Source organism: Hyposmocoma kahamanoa, unplaced genomic scaffold (assembly GCF_003589595.1).
Source record: "Hyposmocoma kahamanoa isolate Upper Pololo Valley unplaced genomic scaffold, ASM358959v1 63, whole genome shotgun sequence".
In the NCBI taxonomy this organism is placed as follows: domain Eukaryota; kingdom Metazoa; phylum Arthropoda; class Insecta; order Lepidoptera; family Cosmopterigidae; genus Hyposmocoma; species Hyposmocoma kahamanoa.
Window position 1 is genome coordinate 14,372,527 of NW_020653851.1, and position 19,617 is coordinate 14,392,143.

Sequence of the window (19,617 nt, forward strand, 5' to 3'; positions counted from 1 at the left end):
TTTGGCCGAAAGTACTCCTTATTCTAAAATACAATATACAAAATAATTATGTACTTTTTCTCTTTTATTTTTAAATATATTTAAAAATAGAAACAAGCAAGTAGAAAATTGTCTGCAATAAATTATAACCTATATTATAGGCTAGTGCAGTGAGGATTTCATCGCTGCACTAGGTTCCTTCGCGTTTGGATACCACTTTCCACTTAACATCAGGTGGAGTGGAGTCATTTGCCTGTCATGTATAAAAAAAAAAAAAAATACATACATTTTAATTATTCACGGGAGCGAGTAATTAATTTTTCGTTTATTCTGAGTAAGAACACTTTTTGAGTTAATACACTATAGTATTATCGGTGCGACATGTACGCTGTTAAAATTGTGTCTTAGTGGCGTGTATATTATAATAATGACATTTTATATATCCAATGAACCACATAATCTGTGTGGCGACATGTTACAAAAAATTAGATTTGGAGGATACATCCTGTTAAAAGTTATTAACTAGCTGAAATAACCTTATTATAGCGACAAGAACCACATCTAGCTTAGATCTGTATACAATCAGAAGTATTTTGATTTGGTAGGTTCTAGTCGCAAAATTCTAAAATCAGTCACTTTAAAAGATATCGGATATCCATATAATTTTATAAATTCACCACCATTCCGCTCGTGTTTATGGAAAAATAACTTCCCTGTTTTTTTTTTTCTTTCAATTTCCATATTTTTTTTTTCTTTTTTTATTGTGACTCGGCAAAATGACTGCACCGCGCCTGATGGAAAGTGCGAATACAGTCCAGAGATGAGAGTAACGGATGGAAAACACAAATATCTTCACTCCGTCAATATCATTTTGCCGGTCTGGCCAAATGCTTCTTCACACTACGTTTGAAGGACCCGATGTTATAGAGGGGAGGGAATACATGCGCCGGGAGTTGGTTCCACAATTTGATGGTTCGGCATAAAAACGAATTGCCAAAATTTTTAGTGCGGGACGGTATTGAACTGACCGTCCATCTGTGGCAACGCAGTCCGGCACGGGTGGTCCGCTGATGGAAAGGAGAGGAAGGGATAAGGTTGAATAACTCTTCAGAGCACTCACCGTGGTACAGGCGATAGAATACGCTAAGAGACGCTATATCTCTGCGAAGCTGTAACGACTCCGCATGCTCAGTTACATGAGGATCGTTGACAACACGGAAGGCGTAGCGCTGCAGTCCATCTAGAGCATCGAGCAAGTACTTGGCAGAGCCGTCCCAAAGGTGCGAACAGTACTCCATGCTGCTTCGGACCTGAGCTTTATACAACAGGTATCGCAGCTCTGGAGTAAAAAATCGGTGCACCTTGTTCAGGATGCCAAGCTTGCGCGACGCGGTACAGATGACGCTCTCGATATAATCTTTGTTGCTCATGTCCTTCCGGATGCTCATCCCCAGCAGGCTGAGCTTGTCCTGCAGCGTCAGCGTTGTACCCTGAAGATGGGGAAGTGGAAGGAATGGGGATTTTTTGGAGCTGAACGCGCATACCTGGGTTTTCTTGGCGTTGAACTCAACCAAGTTTCGGGAGCCCCACGACGATATATGTTCCAAAACATGGTTGAGCTCATCGACAAGTTTTTCCCGGTTTCTCTCAGGGTCCTCCCGGGTGCTTGACGATTGCTTATAATAGCAACCGTGCACTGTGCTATCATCTGCATAGCAATGAATGTTGCCAAAAGGCAACAAGTCATTGATATGCAGAAGGAACAGCGTGGGCGACAGCACGGAGCCCTGTGGCACCCCAGCATTAACTGTCACGAGCCGCGAAGTGCCTCCGTCAACAAGGACACGCAATCTTCGCTCGCGCAGAAAGCCGGAGATCCACTCACAAAGGCGGCCGGGAAGACCATATGCCGGAAGCTTGGAGAGGAGACCACGGTGCCAGACCCGATCAAAGGCCTTAGCAATATCCAGACTTATCGCTAAGGTTTCGCCCTGTTTGTCGATAGCTTCACCCCAGAGATGCATTAGATACGCTAGAACGTCACCCGTTGATCGGTTCGGCCGAAACCCGTACTGTCGATCATTAAGAATGGAGTGACGTTCCAGGTGCCGGATTATCTGGATATTTAGAATCCGCTCCATCACTTTGCAGAGCACTGAAGTGACAGCTATTGGGCGATAGTTTGTCGGATCAGACCGATCTCCTTTCTTGGGGATAGGTTGCACGTTGGCCTCCCTCCAAGCTAGGGGCACATTACCAGATTGGTATGAGAGGCGGTATAAGCGCGTCAGTACGGGAGACAACTCCGCCGCACACCTTTTAAGGACGATAGGAGGTATCCCATCCGGACCATAGACTTTCCGCACGTCAAGAGTCTGCAATTCCTTGCGGACATCACATTGTCTGATAACTAACTTCTAACACTAACTAACTTAAACATTTCCGTTCATTCATTCGCCATTCAACATATTAAAAGAGTATTACATATATGATTTTGATTAGTTAGTAGTAGTACTTCTAAAACTAAATTCATAAAATTAGAAAGAGCTCACAGATCCTTACTTCAAGTAATGCATTTCAAGAATTATAGGTTTCCCACAACGGAGCTTTACAGAATTAGTAATGTTGTTATGGTTCTAAAATTATATTAAATTGTATGAGTAAAGTGCACAAAACCATCGTTTTTGACCCGCTAATTTTGAGGAAAAGAAGAAAAAACCTTGTGTTACCGTATCAAAGTGTATGTACCACCTTTGCTAGTAAACAATTTAACCGACAGTCCTCTTATCTCTATAATAAAATAAATAAAGTACTAAATCTACACTCATTGAACTTATATGACTTGAAATCTACGCTCTCAAAGTGGTTACGATCATTGAATTATGAGGATACAGAACGTCTTTTAGAAGTGCTGGAATAATTCTTCACCAAAAATAAACACGAAATCCCTCACACGTTACTAACACATTGGTTGTTGTATATATTTTTAGGTATGTGTGTATATGTATGTATACACACACACACACACACACACACACACACACACACACACACACACACACACACACACATATATATATGTGTGTGTGTGTGTGTGTCAGCAGTGTGTGTGTGTGTGTGTATGTGTGTATTGTATATATGTTCATGTATGTGTTAGATTATTTAAATTAAATATTGTAAACTTGCATACCCACGTATATCCAGTTCATTCAAACACACCACCACACACACAAATAACACACTTCACCCACATATACACACACTTACTCACTCACTCACTACTCACATATTTTACTCCTTGATATTAATCATCTTTTCTTAATTTTAAGTTTCTTTTCTTTGTCCTTTTGTACAAATTAAAGCCCGTATTCTTTAAACTTAATCACACAATCTCAAATTTAGATATTGTTTAGAATAAGGAAGAGCGGGAATCCCTACCACAAGTATAATTTATTACTTAAAAGGGATTCTCGAGCCACAAAATTGTAAAGATTGTGTCTTGAAAATAAAACATTTTAGATTTTTTTTTATTAGGTTTCCTGTGATTAGAATCACTTACTAAACTATACATGTAAAGCTGTCGTCCTATTAAAACCCATTTCATTAGTATAAGGGACGGAAAATTTAATTTTAAATGACATGGGTATTAAGTACATGTCGGGGTATGTCTAGCCAGGCTCAGTAATTAATTAAATGTGATCATTTGTTCGTCTAGCCCGATGATTCCCAAAGTTGTCTATATCGACCCCCAGGGATCCATTCCAACCTGCAAGGGTTCATGTCTGTGAAAAAAGCATAGATGATGCGTGAGACGTTAATGGGGATCCCAGAGATGAAGCCCATTAGGCAGATCGTGACCAGACCAAATTTTGGCTTTCCATGAATGGAATAATCCACGTTACAAGGACAGTACCTATGTACTTTCTTATAATAGACATAAATTACCAATTAAGTAAACATTGTGCTACAAACAAGATATGGAGCTATATTCGGTTAGATAAATATATAAAACTTAATTAATATCACTGGGTCAAAAACACAATTGGACGTTGACGAATTTGTAAAAAAGTACCTGATAGAAAGGCAGGGGGTCTACACAACGAGGAGGGAACCGTCCCCGTCGTGCCACGAGTGCGGCGCTGTGGATGACACCGCGCAGCACACCCTAGAGGTGTGCAGCCGGTGGGATGGGCAGCGCCGCACTCTGACGGGGACTGTAGGTTAGGACCTCTCGCTGCCGAGCGTGGTTGCCGCCATGCTCGATAGCGAGGAGTCCTGGGAGGCGGTGGCCTCCTTTTGCGCAGAGGTTATGTCGCAAAAGGAGGCCGCGGAGCGGGTGCGCGAGGATGCGGCGGACGCGCACCCGCTCCGGCGCAGACGTACGGGGAGAAGGCGAAGGCAGTTCGCTGCTCGCCTGATCCCCTAGTGAGGTCAGGGCTCTGGACAGGGACTCCGGAGCCTGCATTGCACGGCCTCACTCGTCTGAGGGGCGGGTCGGAGGACAACCGACTCGCCCCTCCGTTGGCGCGGGAGCCCTGGCGTAAGCTAGGGCGGCCGGGCGGCGTCGTGGTGAATTTTCACTGATCCCACGGCGCCGACTCAACCGGCGAGAGGGAAACCCGGGGGGGGGTTTTAGTGGGGTAGGCCCTCCAGTCTGGAGGGAGAGTCCCCACATAACCCCTGAGTCTCCCTGGGCTCAGGGGTATCCATAAAGATTTCCCCCCCGCCAAAAAAAAAAAAAAGGGTCTACACAAAATATAAAAAATTGGCATATGGCCTATGAGACAAATAGTTTGGAAAACTCTGGGCTAGTCATTCTACTGCTCTTTTTAACCGACTTCAAAAAAGAAGAGAGGTTCTCTATTTGGCTGTATGTTATGCGATTTCTTCGACATTTGTGAACTGATTTCTTCGACATTCGTTGATTATTTTTTTGTTGGAAAGGGGGTATCTCAGTAATAATCCCGTTTAAATTTGAAGTAAATTTTCCACCTCTAAGGGTGGTAAATCAAGGAATGAATTTCAATAAAACTTGACAAATGTAATTTCACAAACTTTTGACATCGGTTTTTTTATAAAAAAAAATATAATAATAGAATTAAAAATATAAATATAATTATACTGAATTAAAATCGTTTATTGGTAAAATGGTATGACTTGATATATACATTTTAGGCATGAATACTCGTAGATTTGCAAAATTTTTTCTGCCTGTATGAAATCTAAACTAAACAGAAACGTTGTTAGCCACTAACGCTGTGTGCAGCAATAAATCGAAGGACTCTTATTCGGCACTCGTTATTTATCAGACTTAGTTGGTGATTAATAAGTAAACAGAATGTCGCTCGACAAGTAAATTTACTTCCAGGCGGCATCATCAATGTTATATAGATTTAAAAACGTTTTTTATTCACAATACAATATGTAATGATAAACAATTACTTGTCACAAGGTACAGTGAATAAGAGACCACTTTTCGGACGTGGGCTTTTTATTTTAAAAACCTATAGATCTAATGATTTAAAACTTAACCATTTTTCAAAGTTACGCCGTACTACGCTGTTTGAATTGTGCTGTAAACTTTCTGTCCATAAGAGTTACAGTGCCTCAGAGCTTTAAATAGCAAATATCTTCGGGCCACTACCACGGAGCCCGTTACCATGAGATATAAGTTATCAAATTCCCTGTGCCTGTAATTTCATCAGCACCCTTACCCTTCAAAAGAAGTAATGCTCACATTCTGCTTGGCGGCAGAAATAGGTAAGGTGGCAGCACTTCCCTGGACGAACTCTTTCACAAGGAACTCAACTTCTACTAAAACTAACTCATCTTAAAAACAATTATTTCGTAGGGGCCAACATTGTTGATTTTGAGATAAATTTGTACTCTGGGAATTCACCTAAAACAAATTAGACAATTGCAATTTACGTAGTATGTATTGTTCTTTTAGGGTGTGTCAGTAATACGTTCAAGACTTTGAAAACAGAGTCAATGACGACAATAAGAAAAACCGGTCATTCTTAGTGTTAGAAGAATATGATTATCACAAAGTAATTATTTATTACTGTCTACATATGACATTGATAAGAGAACCTCTAGCCAACTTTGTACGTCTATATAACGTAACGATATGTATAGCCTCTGTGTTGCCATATACTTATTTACCTATTCAAAACACAACTGTAAGTGTTGCTAGCGCACATAATACGGTGTGGTAATGAATAATCAATTTAGAATTTTCCCAAAATTAGTAGTGAGTTTCATTTCATTCTATAACCATAGACAATTACAGAACTTTTCTTTGGAAACTTCACAATATTTAGGAACTTTTTTAAAAATCGTTCATCATTTGCTTAGAGTATGGAAACCAAAGGACTTGTTATAAGTAAGAAATAAAATACAATAGAAAAGGAAAACTAATTTATTTTACTTTCAAACAATTGTGTAAATATTTATTTGTCACATGGAACTTATCAACTTATATCTCAGGGTAACGGTCGCAGTGGCAATGCCCGTAATATCTTTGCGATTTAAAGCACTGCAACTGTTATGGATAGGCGTATCGCTTACTAACAGGCGCACCACTTGTTCGTCCCGTCACTTAGTATTATAAAAATAACAGAATCTTCTATTTTGGAACAATGCTACTTCTAAGTTAATAAGTACATTTGTTTGTTGTGCCCCTTTCAATATCATCATAATTTCAGCCGAAAGACGTCCACTGCTAAACATAGATCTCCCTCTTGAGCTGCCACAAGGACCCTATGACTTAAATTAAATTTTATAAATTACTCTTTCGCCATTAAACAGTAACACAAACAAAAATAGTATTCTAACAAACGAGTGCCAATTGATTACGATGAATTCGATGCTAAAGCATCTAAAGATCGACCTAAAGTTACTCTCATAACGATTAGTGACGAGATATCAGACAATAATGTTGATATATTTGCTGAAGAGTAATGTCAAACAGATGGGTTATATTTCAGGTTAAATTGCAAGAAAATTGGAAAACATTTTGAAATGCGTAGAGTACATAAACTCTTTAGTTACGTCCCGGAAAATGAGATTTCACAAATTAATTTCAATCAAAGACATACCCGTCTTTTATATCTTGTCTTGTATACCTGTCTTGCGTGTTTTATGCTTAGACTATGGAAAGCCATCCTCTAAGGTCTTATGTTACTCCCATAATGGTTACTCCACACTAAGTATGTTCATCTCTAATCTGAAAACAAAAATAATTCTGTATTAAAAAAAAAGTAAGAGTTTAGTTGATGTTTTTGGCATGTAAATTTGCAAATATATTTAAAAAAATGGTTTTTTTAATTCCGTTTTTTCATATACATGCAAGAAATGATTGTTAAGTGTAGTATAGCATTAACACGTGCGTAACTAATCTGCATAAATAAGTTTTCTAATTATAATATAGTCAGTCATCTAACAAATTAATGACTTTACTTACTGCCTAATGTTATGTACCGGCACACATAATCTATGGCCGGTTCATGCATTGTTATCGCACTCACAACAGAAAAAAATACTATCACCATCTTCAATTGACAACTGTTATTTATAAAAATAAACAGAAATATAAATAAAATATAGCAATAATGTAAATATTTGTGCTAAATTACGCATAGTATGTAATTTCTTCGGTTTTATTTACTTTAACATGGTAATTAGTGCATTTTCGAAATACACATGACGACATTTTTTTTTTAATTTGAATATAATGAGGCAATTCTACAAAAATAAGGTTCGTCTCTTTGCTCGACGCAAATTTATTGTAAGGTCGGTCATTTGACTGAGATTCGAATCTTCACTACGTGGACGTTAGCAACACATCTGCCTTTTTTTTGTATATAAGATCATTGCTAGTCACACATCTAGAGTTTATAAAAAATGTAATACAATAATCCGCACGCTCTGGTGGTAAGCGACACGCCCACACATTTGCTCCGAGCTTTAGGTAAATCGTAAATATCTGTGTGGCACTGCAACTGCGCCCATCACCCTGAAACATAAGTTGACAAGAGCCGTGTGCCCGTAATTTGGTGTGATAAAATAGTTTTGACGTATGATCACATATGTCTTTATTATACCAAAGCACAAATTCCGGTATTTCAGAGGGAGATAGTATCTATATTATACTACATATAGCTCGATTACCACTGATGGAGTGATCCAGTTATTTAGATAATTGCTCTCCCAGAAGGAGTCGCGGTGGGTCAAGATGATGTACGGGAGTCGTGATCGGATGGCTCCGGTCAGTACCAGAAAAATCCGAAATCTTCGAAAAATGGACTGCATCAGGTAGAACCCCGGCTGCGCAGCCAAAATATAATACCTACCGGAAGGATCGTCAAACTAAAAATGGCCGACATCTTGGTCAGTTTTTACCGTATGTGAAAAAAATTCAAAATTCGAATAAACAAACAAAAAAAAAGTGGTCCGATCCGGCTGAAATTTGGCATTCGGCCGTATATGGGGGCCCACAATAGGAAACTGGGGTCAAAATGTTGATTCCACGATTTTCCGAAATGGTCGCCATACATGTGAATTTTCTGCCTTTTGGCGTGATTTTCTCCCGGAAGGAGGGCCGCAGGGTAAAAATGATGTAGGGGAATTATGGTCGGACGGGTTCGTTGAGTATTAAATGGTACTGTAATCTTCGGAAAGTGCTCCACATCAGGACCACAGATGCCCGGCCAAAGTATACATCTTGGCTCAACGTCTCTAAACAAATGTTCATCCACACCCTGGGCAGTTTCTACCGAGAGTGAAAAAAATTCAAAATTCGAAAAACAAAATGGCCTCCACACAAATTTCGGGGGCCGGTATCTCGGAAGCTATTAGAGATAGGTATATCGTGTTCAAAATGGCCGATTCAAGATGGCGGCCCGACAAAAAGTTGCTCCGATCCGGCTGAAATTGTATACCCTTTCATATTTGGGTGTTCGTAATAAGAATATGAGGTCAAATTTTTGATTCCGCCGTTTTCCAACATGACCGCCATACATTTTCTACCGTTCACTATGTTCCGAGGCCTACATCTCGGCGGGGATTGGAGATAGATGAGAGACGCTCAAACAAATGTAGCATAGAATAGTACGAGCCGACTGTAGGTAAAAAAATTTCAAGATGGCGGATTCAAAATGGCGGCCCGAAATAAATGTGCCCCGATCCGGCTGAAATTTGATATCCTACCGTATACGGGAGCCCACAATACGAATCTGTAAACTAAATTTGGATTCCGCTATTTTCCAAGATGGCCGTCGTACAAATGAATTTTCGGTTTTTTGACCAGCATTTATCTCCCAGAGAAGAAGAGCGGGTACATAAGAGTAAAATATGTGAATAATAGTTGGGTGGAATTGGTGAGTATCAGAAGAAGTGTACCAAAACCTTCGAAAAGTGCTCCGCATCAGGTAGGACCCCACCTGCACGGGCGAAGTATACGTTTTAAACCTAAAGTCTTCAAACAAATGTTGCCCCACACCCTGAGCAGTTTCTGCAGGGAGTAAAAAATTCTAAATTCGCAAAACAAAATGGCCGCCATACAAATTTCGGGGGACTATATCTCCGTAACTATTAGAAATAAGTAAATTATGTATAAACCAAAGTCCGAAAAGGTGATAAGTGCTAATCGATTGATTGTCAACTTAATTTTTTTCAAAATGGCCTATTCAATATGGCGGCCCGAAAAAAACAACAAACCAACGAAGTCTTTTCTACATTAAAGTCACAAGCCTCACACATAGCCCTCGCGGGTCCAGCACAAAATGCAACATCCAAGTCGACCTGGTCTCCGTGATAAACAGCCCAGCAGCAATCAAAGCGTCAGCGATGGGTATATGGCTTTCAAACAAAAATTGTCAAGAACCCTGGTCAGGTACTACCGGGATCAAAAAGTTTCCAATATGGCGAATCCAAGATGGCCGCTGCACTGAGTTTGCTGAATCTCTGCGAGTATCGATGATGTACGGGTGGTGTCTTATGGGGTATTTAAAAATACGACTTGATGCGATTGTACTAATACCCTGGTCCCTCCCACCTGAAACAAAAACTACAACTAGCAAACAGTCACAAAGACACCGCGGGCTGCTTTAGCGGCCCAGCGCAACGCGCAACATACTATAGGTAAGTAGCTCTGTTCACTCAAGAATCGGAGATGGGCACATGGCTCTCAAATAAAAGTTGTCAAGGATCTTGGTCAGGTTCTACCAGAACCGAAAGTGTTCTGATATGATGAACTCAAGATGGCCGCCATACGAAATTGACTATTCTGAATCTTCGCAGCTGTCAATGATATACGACTGGTTTGTTCTGAGATATTTAAGGATACAACTTGACGCGATCATACCAACTACCCCTACATGTAACTAAACTGGAGTAGTCAATAAGCTTGCTCCCTCCCATCGAGATTCAACCAAAGAGGATTCTCTACTGAAATATAAAGTTCAACTCCCAATTTGCCAAAAGATACAAAGAAAGCCCTCGCGGGCCCGGCGCAACGCTCGCCATCTAGTTATATGTATATATAAAGCTACAAATCCTGACTCACTTAGAAAAATAGAACGCATACTTCCCGATATGGTGGAAAAAAGATATTTATACCATTATACGCGGATAGGCTCCAAGGCAAAGAATCAAATATGAGAAGACCTGAATGTGGAAAATGTAAACGAGTGATCAACGGTCCGCAAAAACTATAATACATGGGGAGGGATTTTTGTGCACTTTTACGAGATACACCTTAGTGAATTTCTGGAGAAAGTAAAAAATGTTCGAAATTCAAATAAACAAGATGGCCACCATACTAATTTCGATGCCTTTTATCACGGAAACTATTAGAGATAGGTAGGAGGTGCTGGAAGGAATGTCATAAAGGGTAAAGCGAAGGAAAGTGGTCAACTGCCTGTGTAAAAAAATTCAAGATGGCGAATCCAAAATGGCGGCCGAAGAAAAACTTTAGGAGTTTTTATAAATAATTTGGGGTCAAAATTTTATTTCGCTTTTGTTTTAAAATAGCTGCCGAAAGAGACTCGCTCTGTTTCAGCTGAAAATTGGCATGTGGAGACCTCTAGAAGTGTCAAATAATAATTTGTGCTCGAAATTGGTTTTTCGCCAGTTTCAAATATGGCCGCCATACAAGCGTTTGTTGGCAGTCGAAAAAAAATTGTTCTTAAAGCCGCCATTAAAGATCTATGTTAATTTTTTTAAAGTCACCCGAAGACAAGCCCGAAGCGTCTGCACGCCACCTTCCGTAGGTAGTATACGGGGGCTAGATTTCACAATTGTTCATAATGTAAGGCATACTTCCCGATGTAGTGGAAATAATATCTTATTTACTTCTACAAGTTACAGCGTTGTTGTATCTCGACCGTCTCTCTGTTAGATTCTTTTTTCTTGGAAGCTATGCCAAAAAGAGAATTATTTAGGAAAAAAATGCCAGATAATCACTCCAAATTTCTGGTCTCAAACTAGGGAGTTTCCGGTACTATGAGTACCAGAATAACGATAATTCTGAGGGCAATACCCAGAATACCCTGACCAGAACCAGCTTAAAAATGTTTTATCATTTTAAAATGTTTTATTATCAGGGCTCAAATCTGAAACCTCCTCATCAATCGCCCATAGTATTAATCACTGTGCCACCGAAGAGCATACCCCGTAATCTTAAGCCGACCACGCGCCGCAGACCTAGGCCGACCCCACCGTAGGTGGTGTACAGGGCTCGTATTATATATACTTCCTTGAAGTTTAGGCAAATATACTCTTAATCCGATCTCTGTTTATCACCCACTCTGTAATCGCGTTATTGTTCATACAAGTGTTAGAGGCAGTTTGTTCGAACGAGGAAATGTGCTTTTGTGTTATTTTAAACACATGAAATTCGGTGATAATTTGTCGTATAAAATAATAAACTTCAGAGCTTAGAATTATAATTCGCACCCTTGGTGTAATAAGGTCATATCTGCAAAATGACAACTTTTAAGGAGAGATGTTTTAAGATTTTATAAACGAAATTACTCGATAAGTTTCATGCTTAAAGTTACAAAATTTAATTAATATAATATTACATAATTTGTGACAAAACAAAAAACGCTTTTGAAGTACTTGACGTGCTGACATATACACATAAATATATTTTTCAGATTTTATTGTTATTTAGAGCAGAAAAGTATATATATAGTCTTTGAGGTTTAAAAAACTTTTTTTTAGTTCTGATTTCCCTGCAGTTGAAAAGAATAGTCTATATATAAAACACCCACACAGACATCTGGCACACTACACATTTGGCACACGTGAGCGTTTGGACGCAGTTTGCACGCACACTATACATTATTATGTATAGTGTGTGCGTTCAAACTTCACGAAGCGACCGAATGATCACATCACTGTCCACATTCCAAACGTGCCGTCCTAAGACACTTCACTTAAGTCTTCTTTGACTGTCTCCGCTGTATCATCATCAAATCTATAAGTAGTTACTCGTTAGTACTTGCAATGAGAAATTTGATTAATTGATATTTATATCATTGATGATGTTTGAGAAATGTCCTCGAAAACATTACTACTAAAAATAAAGCACTGTTAAGAAACAATACACAACTTGTGCGTTTAACAATAAACTACCATAACAGATAAAGTCGTTAAGAAAAATTCCTTAAAAATTATTACAAATGTGCAATATACGAGATTTTTGTTTTATTTTATTTTAAAACATCATCAACTGAGCACTGTTTAGTAACCTATACAAAGTCGAAAATTTTTTGTCTGAAATAACGTTTGTTCGAATTTTCATTACACCGAAAACCGAATTGTAACGAAACAGTTGTTCTTTCAGGATATGTTGAATGTTTATCGCAAAGACACGATTAGATTCGGTTAGATTAGGTTAAGTTAGGTTTAGAAGAAAAAACATTTTCCTCTCAAAATTACTTTCGAGGTTATGAAATTTCGACCAAACGTTATTTCTGGAAAATATCATTTCGGACTACTGATAGGTAACCGTACTATTTAATTGTTTTTTGTGATACCAAGTGGCGGGACGAACAAGTCATGCACCTGGTAATAAGCGACACGTCTTTTTACAGCAGTTGCAGTGCCACTCCAGCTTTAAATCGCAGAGATCTGAGGAGCACTGTCACTGTGCTAGTAACCTGAGACATATGTTGACAAGTCCCATGTACTTGTAATTTCACCAGCACAAAACTGGAACGCAATAATACTCACATTAGTGATTGGCGGCACAAATAGGAAAGGTGACAGCACTGCCTTGGATGAACTCTTTCACAAGAAGCTCTACTGCTACTAAAAAGCATTTGATAAAGTCTGTTACAAAAGGAATCAGATGTTATGAAAATGGTGTAAGAATATATAGTTATAGTTTCAATTTATACTGACTATCTGCATGAAAATATTAATCGTATTGAACGGCCGTTTATTACAACATTGTATTATATAGGTGATCTGCAATGGACTTGATCTGTCTGTATGTCATTGGTATCTTTAAACTTTTGACACTTGTTCAAATTTAATCTTAAAATAGTAATTCTTATATAATATATATGTGGCGTATTTGTTATCGCATGAAAAAGATACATGAATAATTAATATTCCATATTGAGTTCTCAGGTTTTCATGGTTGCGCTACACTTCGGAAGTCAAATACTGTTTATTGTTCGTTTGTTTAATGCTCGTGTATGATTTGTTTGAAGCTATATGTGGAAGCCTGTAATTGTTTATTTTCCTGTTTTATTCAATGTAAGAAGTTGTTGGTTTTCCATGAATAAATAAATAAATATTTATCTATAATCGCGTTTTTTTTTGCAAACTCAATTTTTCGGGCTCTTTACATGTCCCATCTCAGTCAGCCGAAACCATAGGTCGTAACCGTGACCTTTATTTTACCAACTAATATTCCGTGCAAAACCACGTTTTAACAAAGTAAAACGCTTGTAAACTCTATATTCTCATCTAATACCAATGGGAATGATTTCAGGGCATAATGTGTGTACTATTAAACGATTCTATGAATAATGAAGTATCTAAATTGCCTCTACAATCCATTACCCCGTTTACCGCATTGCTAAATGAATATGTAAAATAATGGTACATAGTTCAATTATGTATCGATTATTACTTGTTGATTGACTGACAATGATCTGACTAAAACTTAATACTTTAAATAACAAAAGCAGGATTCGAAATTATCAAAATATTTGTTTTCTTCGATAATTATCATGACACTCATCTGATAATTATCCGATGTATATCCGACAATTATCCAACCTTATTCATAGTTTGGTACCTTTAATTTTTGACTAAAAATTATAAACAGTAAGAAGACCAACGACTTCAATCTATGTTGAGTGTGCGTTATTATTATTGATTGTGTTTTGTTTTAGTGTTGAATTTTGTAGAAGAGTATTAGTACCGTAGTACCTTGGGCAGACGTGACAGTATTTTACCTTTTGGGAATGAGCTAGGCAGGCAGATAATATTGTAAATAATTATTACTTTACTAAAAAGAAAAACAAATTTAGAAAAAGAAAAAATACAGTCGATTGTTGAAGTTATGGTTGTTATGTTATGTACTTTTCCTTGCCGAAAGGCAAAGGTTGGTTTTTGCCTTTTTTGCGATTGACACTTGACACGTTTAGAAATGTCTTTGACAAACACATGGCACGATATTGCTAGCAGTAGCATTTTGTTGTTCCAATTAATTTGATTAATTACAACTTCGATCGTTGATAAAAGTAATTTATCTTTCAGTCATCGGATCCTTGACGGATTTGATACGGACAATATCTTCACTCAAAGATTTCGTCAGTGATTTCATTCATTTGATTCTCATTATCGTTCCGATATTTTTTTTTTTTAAATAAAATATAAGTGCACACTTAATCTCCATCTCACCTGATGGAAAGTGACGATGACGTCGACGATTTTTCCTACTAAGTTTATTATGAGCCATGATTGATATGATTACAATCATGACTTCAGTAAAGCCGTAACCAGTGTGGCACAGCACCGACAGGACCGAACTTCCTGCTGCGTCCGGCCACACTGACGACGCTGCTGTACCTGTCGCGGCTGCATTACTCCACGAAATCTGAGGAGATAGTGGAATATATCAGACATAAATCCAAATACACCCTGAGTGTCGAGCGGTTGGAGTCCCGCCACAACGTGAATTTCAATTCGTTTGTGGTGAGAGTGCCGACCAAACGTCTGTCGACCTTCATGAAGGAAGAATTTTGGCCGAAGGGTGTCTTATGTCGGCGGTTCCGCACCCGGTTACCTGACACCAGATTGCGCCACACGTCGCTGACAAGTGCAATTCGTGTAGATTAGTTAGAAATAGTGTTTTATTATATTGCATGTATGTTAGTCCTTAAGGTATATATTATATGGGTCATGTGGCCTGAAATAAATAAATAAATAAAATAGAAGTAAAAACACACTCCCAGACAGTAAATTAGTCGGGTAATGTAGAGACCATTAACCGGATTTCCCGAGAGTTCCAGACATTCGGCACTCAAACTGAGATAATGAGTAATGATGGATAACAAATGGTTATAGATTAGTTCATCATCATGATCCTATTTAAGTGCTAGGTTCTTGTCGGTGTAACCTCCTCTACTCCTCACATTTCATAGGCAGCTCCTTGGCCTCTGTACAGATGCTCACTTCATGTTTTTCTGTATTGGTTCACTATACGCCATTCTTGATTTTCCTCTCTTTCTTTTCCCCAATAAAGTCTAAAATAAAATTGCAATAAAAGCAAAGTAGGTATTTCAAACGAAACTGATGACATTTTTTATCTCTTTCATCTGATTATTTCTCTGATAATTGTATTCATATTTTCGAAAACGTGACTTCTAATGGAAATATTCGGTCTCTGTGCTTAATGTATTTCAATCTCAGCATAATAAAAGTTTAATTTAATTGTTTAAATTTAATCGTTGTTTAATACGTGTTAATCTACTAAACAAATACAAAAATAAATGATTAAATATGCATTACATATACTTAAACACCTAAATTTAAAAAGTTTATTACAAAAAATTTACTCATTTTGCGATTACACAATATATTACGTTTATTAAGTAATCAGTCGGAATGTTAGGTACATGAGTCATGTGATATTCATGATAAATATAAGTACGGTAGGATGATGTAAAAATTGTCTTAACATTTAGAATACTGCTGATTTTCACGACATAAAACCATTATAAAAACATTTACACGAAATGTATTATGTGAGTCACTTTTAGTACTCACTGCAATAGGTATGCAAAGTCATATGCAATTTTTTTTATAACGTGACAAGACAAATTTTTAATCGCTAAATCCGAAGCATATCAAGCACATAGCAATACATGGACGGATCTTGTTCCGTTGCACTGGGAGGCGATATTCGTACAAAAGTGTGTAGGTTGATGTGGTGTTGACCGTACATTTTAATTATATCTTTAGGTTACACCCACCGTAAGATCCCCACGAATTTTCCACAATACGATTTTTTCTACTCCTGGACTAATCTGTGTAAATGTGTCAATTATAATTTCATAAAACGTATCATAAAGGCGCTCCTTTTAGTTTTGAATAAAAATTTTATTGTCTATGGTACTAGCCACTGCGCTGAAAAATGTCATTAGTTCTGTACACAGAACTATAACCAGTATTATAGTCTGTACACAGAATAATTCTGTGTACAATACTATAATACTGAATGAGAATGAGTTTTAAAAAAAGAAAGTCGTATTTTGCTAATAAAATATCAATTAGGACGCTACTCAAACGCCTCCTGACTGGTTAAATTGGCCCAAAAGACTAGCAACCATAAATCTTAATAAAAAAAATGCTCTTCTAGTTCTATTCTATCACTTTGGTTTTTTGTTTTGTAGCGTTTGTTTGGATTTCGTCTAAATATATGAAGAGGTTGTACGGTGGAACCTTTGCCTTCTCTATTATATGGGTTAAAATTTATTTTAAAAAATGCGTTTTTTGTCATGAATTGTTAACAAAATATACATTAAATATTGTTTCTGTGTTATGATTTTAGTTACTTGTAGAAAAAGTATTACATGCAATCATTACATAATTAAGTCTTAAAATCTTGTACCTATTTAAATGCGGTACCTCCTCAACTTAGAGAACTCTCTTTTATGCAACGATTGCATAAAATACTATTATTGTATTTAGTAATTTTCATTATAAATAACACGAATCATTGTTATTATCACTAATCTCTATTTGACTCTCTCCTCTTGCAAAGTTTTTTGCAAACGACGTTTGATCGTGAACTTTCCTCAATAAACGATTCTCAGGCGTCCTAGATAGTATAGAGGTATAGTTACTTATATACGATACCTAAGCAAGGCGCACAACTATTGCATCATTCCTAATATAGCCTTGTGTCTTGGGAAACCAAATGTCCCAGTGTCATGTTCTACACTCAGCTATTTCTTTAGGTCGATCGATATACAAGGTAGAGCAATCTTACTTGTGATTTAAAGATTGTACCTTCAGTTCTGTTTAACACATGTTGAAATTATAATGTTGTCACTAAAAAGGCAACTTACAGGAAATAATTCCTTTATTTTTTTCCATCTTCTAAGGAAAATAATCATTATAATTTAAAAGTTTAAATTTGAAAACACGACATTTTATTTTCATGATGGTATTGTTTTGAACGTGGGATGTATTTCGTGCTTGTGACCGGAAGTAGTATCACTTTTGTAAATGTAGTCAACTAAGCGTGTAAAGCACGATAGACTCAAGTCTCACTGTAAGTAGTACAGAGTTTAATTGCAAAGGTAGACGTACCTTTGTCTTAGTGTAAAGAGGAACGTGCCATTCGTTCGTTTAGAGAACTCGTGAATATTTCTTAAAGTGGTTTATCATGAAGTTCCTTACTTTTATTTAAAAATACTATTATTTTTTAATACAAACAAAAAAACAAGGAACGCAGCAGCTGTTCAATTCCTTCTGTTTTTCGATTGATTCCGCGTCTTTTTAGATACCTATTGATTTATCTACTGACTGACTAAGGGTCGTAATCCAGCACTCTACTCATGCTCAAGTCAGGATTTGAGCAGATTTGAGTATGATTTCAAGCACTGTAAAATACGACCCTAATGGCAAGGATTTGAGTATGATTTTCAGTGCTCACTGCAATACTCAAGTCCTGACTTGAGTATTGAGTAGAGTTCTGGAATACGACCCTCAGTGTTTCTACTTTGATCACAAATTTACAGTGTATACAATATTGCAAATTGAATTGTTTAAAGTGTTTTCTTTAAGAAAAAAATCATAATTCTAATTTTATTTGTTATATGGAAAAACCGAAACTTTCTAGTGTTCCACATAACAAATAAAATTAGTTATGATTTTTTTTAAATACTTTAAATCGTTCTCCGGTAATATTTTCCAAATACACGTCAGACGCCTTAGCATTCCAGTGTCAATCATCGTATCATCGATAATTTTTTCATTGCTTTAACACAGCAAAATTTTTATTTCATTTATGCGATTATTTAGTTCTATGTAACTTACGCCAGTCATACAACTTTTACAAGTTTACAAAACTAAGCTGAAAAATTTGTACCCTAAGCGTGTCAATTAATACTTACTGCGGACAGACTTTTAGATTATTGTGACAGACTTATAGCTAAAACAAAAACGTGCTCTAAACTTTTATAGAACATATTTTTGTTACTTGGTTTTTGACTTTCTAAATTAATAACATTCCATAATTATATTCATCATCATCATCATATCAGCCGGAAGACGTCCACTGCCGACCATAGGCCGACCCCAAATATTTCCAGACTAGCCAATCGGACGCGACGTGCATCCATCGGTTACCCGCCGCCCTTACCAGATCGTCCGTTCATCTAGTAGGAGGCCGTCTCCATTCGAGAACCTTTCTGCCCCAATGGCCGTCAGTTCTATGAGCTGTGTGCTACTTTTCCCACTGCTACTTCAACTTGCTAATCCTTTGAACTATATCGGTGACTTTCGTTCTTCTCCTCATTTCTGATACGTTCACTACATAATTGTATTAAATATTAATAACCATTATGCAGTTCTGCTCCAATTCATACGACCTAAATTGCAATATCGATAAAAATTGATAAATCTCCCTGAAACGGTGCCGCAATTAATGTAATGTGATAATGAAAGGATTTATTTCAATGAAAGTTGCTAAATACTTGTGGAACACTGATGGCAGAAGTTCTCGCAACTCAACCAATACTATTATATTAAAAGCAGTAATTAACCTGTGTATTGACAGCAACGCCGTTTACCGTAAAATTGAATTTTAGAATATGCTTGTAAAGGGGTACCATGTTTTGCTACATGAATCTTAACTTAGGCTTTACAGTGCGATTTCCAAATGCTTTCTTTATAGTTGCCGCCTACTGCTTTTCCATAGAGAAGTATTAACAACGAGCTAACAAAATTCAATAATTTACATACACTGAACATTTTATATTGAATCATTACAAGCATTACGGCAAGAAAAATAGTGACTTTTTGCGTGCGGTACTATTTAAATATTGTCCATGAAAGGGTTAAGGGATTATATTTAGGCTATTAATGATTAACCAAATTACA